General features: G+C 35.8%; 1 non-coding gene across 1 annotated transcript; it reads right to left on the reverse strand.

Annotated features, from left to right (window-relative positions):
- Window positions 1-261: 261 nt before the first annotated feature.
- Window positions 262-384, reverse strand: LOC125096675 (small nucleolar RNA SNORA40). Its single transcript, XR_007126336.1, has one exon. It is a non-coding gene; the product is annotated as a small nucleolar RNA SNORA40 (small nucleolar RNA).
- Between the last annotated feature and the right edge of the window lie 8,002 nt (window positions 385-8,386).

The following is an 8,386-nucleotide window of genomic DNA, read 5'->3' on the forward strand; positions in this document are numbered from 1 at the left end:
TTTTTTCAGTACATTGATCAACATTATCACATACTGTTCACTGCCTATTGCTAGTGAATAATAGAGTGTTTATTTTATTTTTTTTTCCTTCTTGAAGATTTTTTATGTTATTTATTTGACAGATCACAAGGAGGCAGAGAGAGAGGGGAAAGCAGGCTCCCTGATCAGAGAGCCCGATGCGGGGCTTGATCCCAGAACCCTGAGATCATGACCTGAGCCGAAGGCAGAGGCTTTAACCCACTGAGCCACCCAGGCGCCCCGGATCTTGTTCCTTATCCGTATCAAAACGCATACTGAGCCATGAGTTCTGGGTTGCAAAAGAGGATTTATTTTTTGCACTTTGTCTAAGTTTTTGTTCACAAACAACAAAAACAGCAAAAAGAAAGAACTGTCATTACAATTTTGGCAGGACATTGAATTGAGTTCCTCTTTAAAGGAAGGAAGCTGGGGGGGCTGCTTTTAAATAGAGCATTAAAGTTGAATTAGGGAAAACTAATAACCTCAAAAGAGACAAATTTTGGATTCTAGAGAATACAGAAGTTAGAGTAAAACAGAAAATAAGACAGGTGTGTCTCTGTCTTTTTGGAGCTACATTTCTAGGAGAGGGGACAGACTAAAATTAAATAAGCATGCATCAAAAATGAGGAAATTAAAAATTATAGAGGCTGAGACAGATTGCTGATTGCTAAGAGTTAAGGATAGTATGTGTAGTTGTAAGGGGGTAGGTATGACTAAAAAGAGGTATCCTGAAGGAGATCTTTATGGAGATGGAATAATTCTGTATTTTGATAGCAGTGGTGGTTACATGTATCTCTCTACACATGTAATAGAATGGTATAAAACTATATACACATTGTATACATGTCATGGTTTTGCTATTATACTATAATTATATAAGATGTGCCCATTGAGAGAAAGTGGGTAGAGAGAACATGGGATGTCTCTGCTCTGTTTTTATAACTTCCTGTGAATCTATAATTATTTCAAAATAAAGTTAAAAAATAAGGTGGTTTGGATGATGGATGGGTGGAAAGATACTTAAGAGACTGAATCAAATTTTAACAATTGTAAGTTAACCATATGTTATAATAGATGCAATGAAGGAAACAAAGACTGAGAGAATAACAGAAGAATCCTAATTATGGTAAGATTTTTGATGAAGTCTCCTTTGAAGAAGTGATTCCAGGGTAGAGATGGAGTTATTCATGTAAGAGTCTATTCATTCTAGATCTTAGGATAAGCATGTTCAAGGGAGGAAAGAACTAGTGGTTTTCAGCAGTGATACAAATACTAATATGATTGAAACATAGTGAATAAGGGATAGAATAGAAAGATAGATGCCTGATAACACAGGGTAAACATCAACAAACTTTTTCTGTAAAGACTAAATAATGAACATGAACATTTTTAAGTTTGATGAAGACATAGGGTCTCTATTACAGCTACTCAGTTCTGCCTATATAGTGTGAAAATATCCTAGATGATGCATAAATAAATTAGCACAGTGTGTTTCATTATGACTTTATTTATAAAATGAGGTAGTTGGCTGGATTTGTCCCGGGGATGATAGTTTGATGACTTCTGTTATAGGGTCTTGTAAAGTAAGATGTTCAGATTTTGAGGCCAAAGATAAATAACTGAGTGGTTCTAAACAAGAGGATTAAGGTTACCTTTAATATTTTGTGAAAACGAAGAAGGTAGATATACAAAATATAAAGGGTAATAGTTTAGGTGTTGAAGAAAGGTGATATAGGGAAATTCACTTGAAAAACTCTTAGAAAATCTCTGTTTTTTTAATAAATGTTCACAAACATCTTATGAACCTAATACATGTCTAACATAATAGTGCTGTAGATGCAGTAATATGTTATAGATAGGGTTCAAAGCAAGATTACCTGTGGTTAAAGCCTGACTAGGTCATGTACCCATCTACCACTAAACAGTTCATTGACCCCATTTTACTAATTTGTACTATTTAAAATAATCAGGAAAGTGTTATTATTCTTTAGTAGTCATAATAATATTTTCCAATAAGATAGCCCTAGAAACAGGATTTCTGTCCAATACTTCTGGGATTCACATAATATTCTTATTGTTGTTTAACAAATTTTTGGCTCTCAACTTTTCGTGATTATGGTATTTAATTAATTCACTATCTGTGTATACCCTGATCTCTGATATTTTCCGCTTTCATATTTTCAATAATTTTTCCAGATCAATGATAGTTTCTATACACTTTAAAAAAAACTCTGGGGGAATACATTGAATCTGTGGATATATATAAGAGTGATTTTAACATAGAACCTACAATTTAAAAGATGATTAACTGGATTTTTTTTAGGACCATAGAAGTATACATATTCCATGGAAGTATACACATATTATTATAACATAATATAGGAATTTAGTGTGTTTATTGCTAGAACCCCAAATGAGTGATGAATTATTCCTCTGTTATGTTAGGTACAAGAGACTGGCTTTAGAACTTTCCTTTTTTTTTTTTTTCCTGGTTTGCTTGTTTACTACAGATTTTTGAATGGTAATATCTACATCTTCTAGCCTGTCTTTCAGCTAAAGTCTTAATATTACTAGGTTCTTCCAATCAATGTACTCCAATGAGATTTTATCTTGTAACTGAATAAAGTGGGAATATCCATTTGTTAGCTCATACAATGTAATTCTGGAGCCAGCAGTGTCATTAGCAACTTTGTGATCCCCAGATCACAGCTTAGGTAGTGTGTTCCTAGAGCCAAGAATTAAAGCTGCAGCCTTTGATTCTCTAGCTCCCTCATTGTGGCAGAAGTATCTGCTCTCCTTGGTGACCAGTTCAGCCGGGATACTATGGGAGTCATTTTCATAGGCTCAGGTTGTAGTCTGCTCTTCTAATTCTTCTGGTGATTTTGTAAATACCTAATTGCCTGCATCTTATTCTATTCTGTGTAAAAACTACAATATCTATGGACTCTGATGCTGAATTTCGATTGTTATAGTATTTGATACAGAAATGGTTGCAGATAAAAGGTCAAGGATGGGGATTTGGAATTACTTACCTGGTCTAGTTGGGTTTGAAGACATTAGAGGATAGGATACTAATGGTTTACAATGCCCAGAAATAAAAGGCAGTTAAATTAGTGTGTGTGGTCACCTATTAAAATTATGCTTTTGGAGGACCATGTGACAGAGGCAATAATAACATGATGGCCAAAAAGATTATAAAGATAGTGTGGTAGGTAGCCTACTTCTAACTGCACTACCAAATACAAAGAAAAAATGTAACTTATTCAAATCTTTAAATTGGTTTCAGAGAATATTATAAACCCAGACTTTCTAAGACTTCTCTAAAAAAATTTGCTGTACCTTGCATTCCTAGCATTGGTGTAGTAAAAAATCAAGCACAAAGTCTGATTCTACTGGTTGCTGAAAAAAAACGTAGATTGAATTCACTCATCAAGTTTTTATGGGAAAAGTAAGGACAGTTCTTGAAGAGAGAGGCACCCTAAGAAGTAGAGTAGTAACAACTGAGAGAATCCAGATTCCTAAATGTATACTGAATCCAATATTTGCTTGACATTTCTGTACCAGCAAATCTAGCAAATGGTCTTCTGTCTAATGAAGCTGGCTACACCTTAACATGATTGTCTGATCCTAATTGTGCTTGTGCAGTACTTTATGAAAAGATACCTGTTCTCCACATGCCACACCCTATTACCCTATTTGGCTCCAGTTTGATAACTAGTCAGTACTCTGCCATAGAGTCAATACTGCCATAGGGTCAAATTTACTAAGAGGTTGGAACAGAAGGCTTATTCAGCAAGAAATTGCAAACTGTGCTCATTTATATCAGAACAGAACAAGTGACTATGTGTAGAAGGAAATTGTCAGAGAGAAAAGAATATACTTTTGGATTGGACTGAATTTACTGCTATAGATTCAGTGTGTTAGCTCATATGGAAACTGATTCTTGAAGGTGGCCTGTGATGAATGAAGTTGACATGCCTGAAATTCCATGATGTAGCATAGACAGAATTATGACAATGTTTTTGAGCAGATTTATTCATGTGTGTTTATCTCCCTGCCTCTTTACCTTGTGCCCTGAGAGGACCTAGAAGACATTCCTTTCACCAAAGAATTGAGTGAGTAGAGCACTGACTCTCTTGAAAAGTTCTTGATCTTTCTAGGCTGAAGATGAAAGTAAGAATTTGGATATTAATAGAAGATCCTTGATTTTAATGAAAATGTGGGGATTTGCGGGTGACAGAAGCTGAATAACACTTACATATAAGAAGCAGTGGCCAACATTGCCCAACAAATAGCAGGGGCAAAGTGGTAACAGAATTGCTGGACTTAAATGTGTCTTTAGTAATGGATAACTGATTATGAAGCCCTTAATGAAGAGAAAGAGACAGTCACCTAAAGCACGAGTTGGATAGTGTAACAAAAATCTCTAAATCTAATAACCAGACACTTGACTTAAATCACACTAGTAAACAGCACCCAAGTTCCAATTTTCAGATCTAAGCTATTTGATGAAGACAGAGCTCTTTATATAAAGGAGAAATCAATTTCCTATGAGAAAGGATCCCAAAATAGTAAGTTTGGGGCCGATTACCAGTATGATTATGCACTAAGGATAGTAAAGCATCACTAATGATTAGTGGGCACTGTCTCTAAGATGATGATTTTATGGGGATCCATAAAATTACTATAGTCCAGAAGTAGAATGGTGATCTCTAGGAAAAAATGAGAATAATAAATGGATGTCTGACTATAGTTTGTACCATAGTGAGTTCAGAGAGACCTCAAACCCATCCATCGTTTTTACTCTAGTTCTTATATGATTAAAATATCCTCACCAACTATCAGAATCCCTACATTGGTTTCCACCCATGAAGTAAGGACTGTCATGATAGGAATTGTGAACTTGAAGTCCTGAAGTTCAGCTTCCTTATCAAAGTATCAAATTCCTGGGAAACTCTAGAGTTAGTGCTACCAACTGATCCTTGAAAGACATAGTGGTACCATCTCTTTCATATTTCCTTTTAAGTGGGCTGCTTATCTCATGCAGAAGACAAATGGATCTTAGAAAAGTAGATTATTATACATTTAATAAGGTGTAGCCACAAATAAATCAATTGTTTCAGGTATAATTTCAGTGTTACAGCAAATGAACACAGGTCCTGGCACTAAGTATGTAACTATTGATTACTAGGTATGCAGCTATTGATTTTTCTGATCCAGTAGGCATAGAATAACAGAAAGTGTTTGCTTCCTCCTGGTAAAGACAGCAGTACACCTTCATTATCTTCCTTATTCTCTGTCAGGACCATGATTTAATTCTGAGAGACCTTGATCATCTTACCCTCAAAGACATCATGTAAATTCATTGTAGGATATCATGTTGGTAGGACCTAGTGAGCAGGAAGTTGCACATGTCTTTCATGCCTTCGTGAGACGTTTTTTGCTATGGGGTGGGAGATAGGCCCTATGAAAATTAAGGGATATGCACTTTTGTAAGATTTTTAGCATCTAATGAGCTAGGTCATGTTGGATTACCTACTATAAAAAGAAAAATAAGTTGCTGAATTTAATACATTTTACCTCTAAGGAAGATGCATAGTGCATGTTAGATTTTGGAGAGAACTTTTTCAGCTTTAAAATTGCCATCTCTGAGTAAAACACTGACTAAGGAAGATCATGTAGCTGACCTATACACTGTAGTTCAAGTAGCTCTGTCATTTAGCCCTTAAGATTGATCAGAACCAGTGTTACATGAGTGTTTAGCATATTGGAATGCTATTCTGTACATATAACAAGCCTAGGTAATAGAACACAATTTCAGATCCCTAAAATTTATAGGAAACCATGTCTCCTTTGTAAAGTACTGTTCTTATTTTCACAGACAGTTCCTGCTTGATACTCAGTTCTTGTAGGGGTTTAACTGGTAGTGCTATAAGACACTAAACAGCCATATTGTAAACCTAAGCTATCTATCGTGAATGGATGCTGTTTCATTAATCCATAAAGTTAAGGTATTTCTATGTAAAGTTCATCAAATGAAAATGGTTCATAGAGTGACTATACATGTCCATTTGCCCAAGATAGTCTTAGTTTATGCTTATTGTCCAAGCATTTCATCTAGTTTACCACTTTAGCATTCAGAAGAGTGTTGGTTTGACTGATACATAGTCATCTAAAGCTACAGTGAGTTACGTAACTTGATCATTTCCTAGTATATCTACTCTTATTCTACAGCTTCCTCTGCCTCAGTCTATATCCCTGAGTTTATGAGACCAGTTAACTGAGAAAGAGAAAAATTGAGATCATTTTATGATAGTTTGCATTGTATTGGCATATGTAAGAAGTAGACTTTTGTAACATTTCAGACTAACTAAAACATTTTTCTCTTATATACTAATACCTAAACTAACAGAGCTTAGTGGTGTGGCCTTGGAAAGACAAGAACAGTTAGGTGTAATAATGCTTAGAGCCATTCCTGTTTCCACCACTTCATCAATCACTGCAGGCTACTCCTTAGACTATACCAGTGGACCTCCTTGCTCTGTGCTTTTGGGTTGTGTTTGGCCAATGGAGAGCATAAGGAGGAAATCAGAAGGAGAAGAGAAGGAAGGCAAGGATATTTTCTAGTTCCATTCCTGCAGTCTGGCCATCAGTCAGATGTATCTGTGGAAAGTTGTTCAGTTTTCTAGTAAAAATTCCCTGCCCTTGCCCTTTCTGGGCTAAGGGTAGGATTCTGTCCCTGCCATCATTCCTTGTAGTTTCCCTCCACTCTGATTATACATTGGTCAATGGACTGACTATCTGTTAAACTCTTCAAATGATCTAATTTCAATGTCTATCTCCCAGTGGTACTCTGATTAGCCAGGTAAAAAGAAAGACAACAAGCTAGCTTCAGATGTACTAGGGAATTGGCCACTGAGGGGGAAACATGCGTATTCATAAAAGCAGTAGTCTATCAAGTTTGGGTATGGCCAGCAACTGAGGAGAGGAGATCAGGATATGAAAATAACATATTTCAATAGCAAATCTAAAGCAAACCACTTAAACAGTTCTCGACTTTCTTCAGGCTAAAGCTCAGGAGATGAATCTGTAGGTCAGTTGAGCATCATCAAGTGTAAGGTTAAGTAGGTTAAGCAAACTCTCAGTTTACACATAGAACTTTCAGTTTTATATATGCTTTAAAATGAAATAAGACATAAAAGAGTTATTATGATCCCCAAAATTCCCTTTACCTTTCTCAAGGCAATAAACCAGCAGTTTTCAGTTGTGTTTACAATTTGCTCTAAGACGTATACTTTTTTTTTCCAGGTTACCTTTCTCCTCACCTCTTTTTCTTATACATATGTGTTAGATCTCTTAGAAATACAAAAAGGGAAAATTTTATAACTTTGCAATAATCTTTTTACAATTCAGATTAGGAATTTCTCAGCAAGAACTTCTGTTTATTTTCATCTTCTTTTATCACAGTTGCTGACCTATTCTTTTTTTTTTAAAGATTTTATTTATTTATTTGACAGAGAGAAATCACAAGTAGGCAGAGAGGCAGGCAGAGAGAGAGGAGGAAGCAGGCTCCCTGCTGAGCAGAAAGCCCGATGTGGGGCTTGAACCCAGGACCTGGGATCATGACCTGAGCCAAAGGCAGCAGCTTAACCCACTGAGCCACCCAGTTGCCCCTGATCTATTCTTGATAAAAGGTTTATCTATTACTCTGATGTTAAAAACATACATGTGTATAACTAATACATTCATATGTATATTTTTAATTGGTTTTCTACCATATAATTTCTTTGGTCTTGAGTCCAGAAATCCCCAAGGCTATGGTGATATTGTTAGTATTTGTATCTAGTAATCACATAAAATTTAATTTAATTTTGCTACTAATATTTAAATTAGAAGACTGTTTGAGCCATGTTTCCCCTATGGATATAGTTGTCACATAAATGAATAATCGAGTCTCAAATAATTTATTTGAGATTAAGAAAGTAATAGAGAGGGTTCCCCTTTCTCCGCATCTTCGCCAGCATCTGCCATTTCCTGACTTGTTAATTTTAGCCATTTACACTGTTGGTGGGAATGCAAGCTGGTGCAACCACTCTGGAAAACAGCATGGAGGTTCCTCAAAATGTTGAAAATAGAACTACCCTATGACCCAGCAATTGCACTACTGGGTATTTACCCTAAAGATACAAGTGTAGTGATCCGAAGGGGCACGTGCACCCGAATGTTTATAGCAGCAATGTTCACAATAGCCAAACTATGGAAAGAACCTAGATGTCCATCAAAAGATGAATGGATAAAGAAGATGTGGTATATATACACAATGGAATACTATGCAGCCATCAAAAGAAATGAAATCTTGCCATTTACG

The sequence above is a fragment of the Lutra lutra genome, chromosome 3 (assembly GCF_902655055.1).
Source record: "Lutra lutra chromosome 3, mLutLut1.2, whole genome shotgun sequence".
In the NCBI taxonomy this organism is placed as follows: domain Eukaryota; kingdom Metazoa; phylum Chordata; class Mammalia; order Carnivora; family Mustelidae; genus Lutra; species Lutra lutra.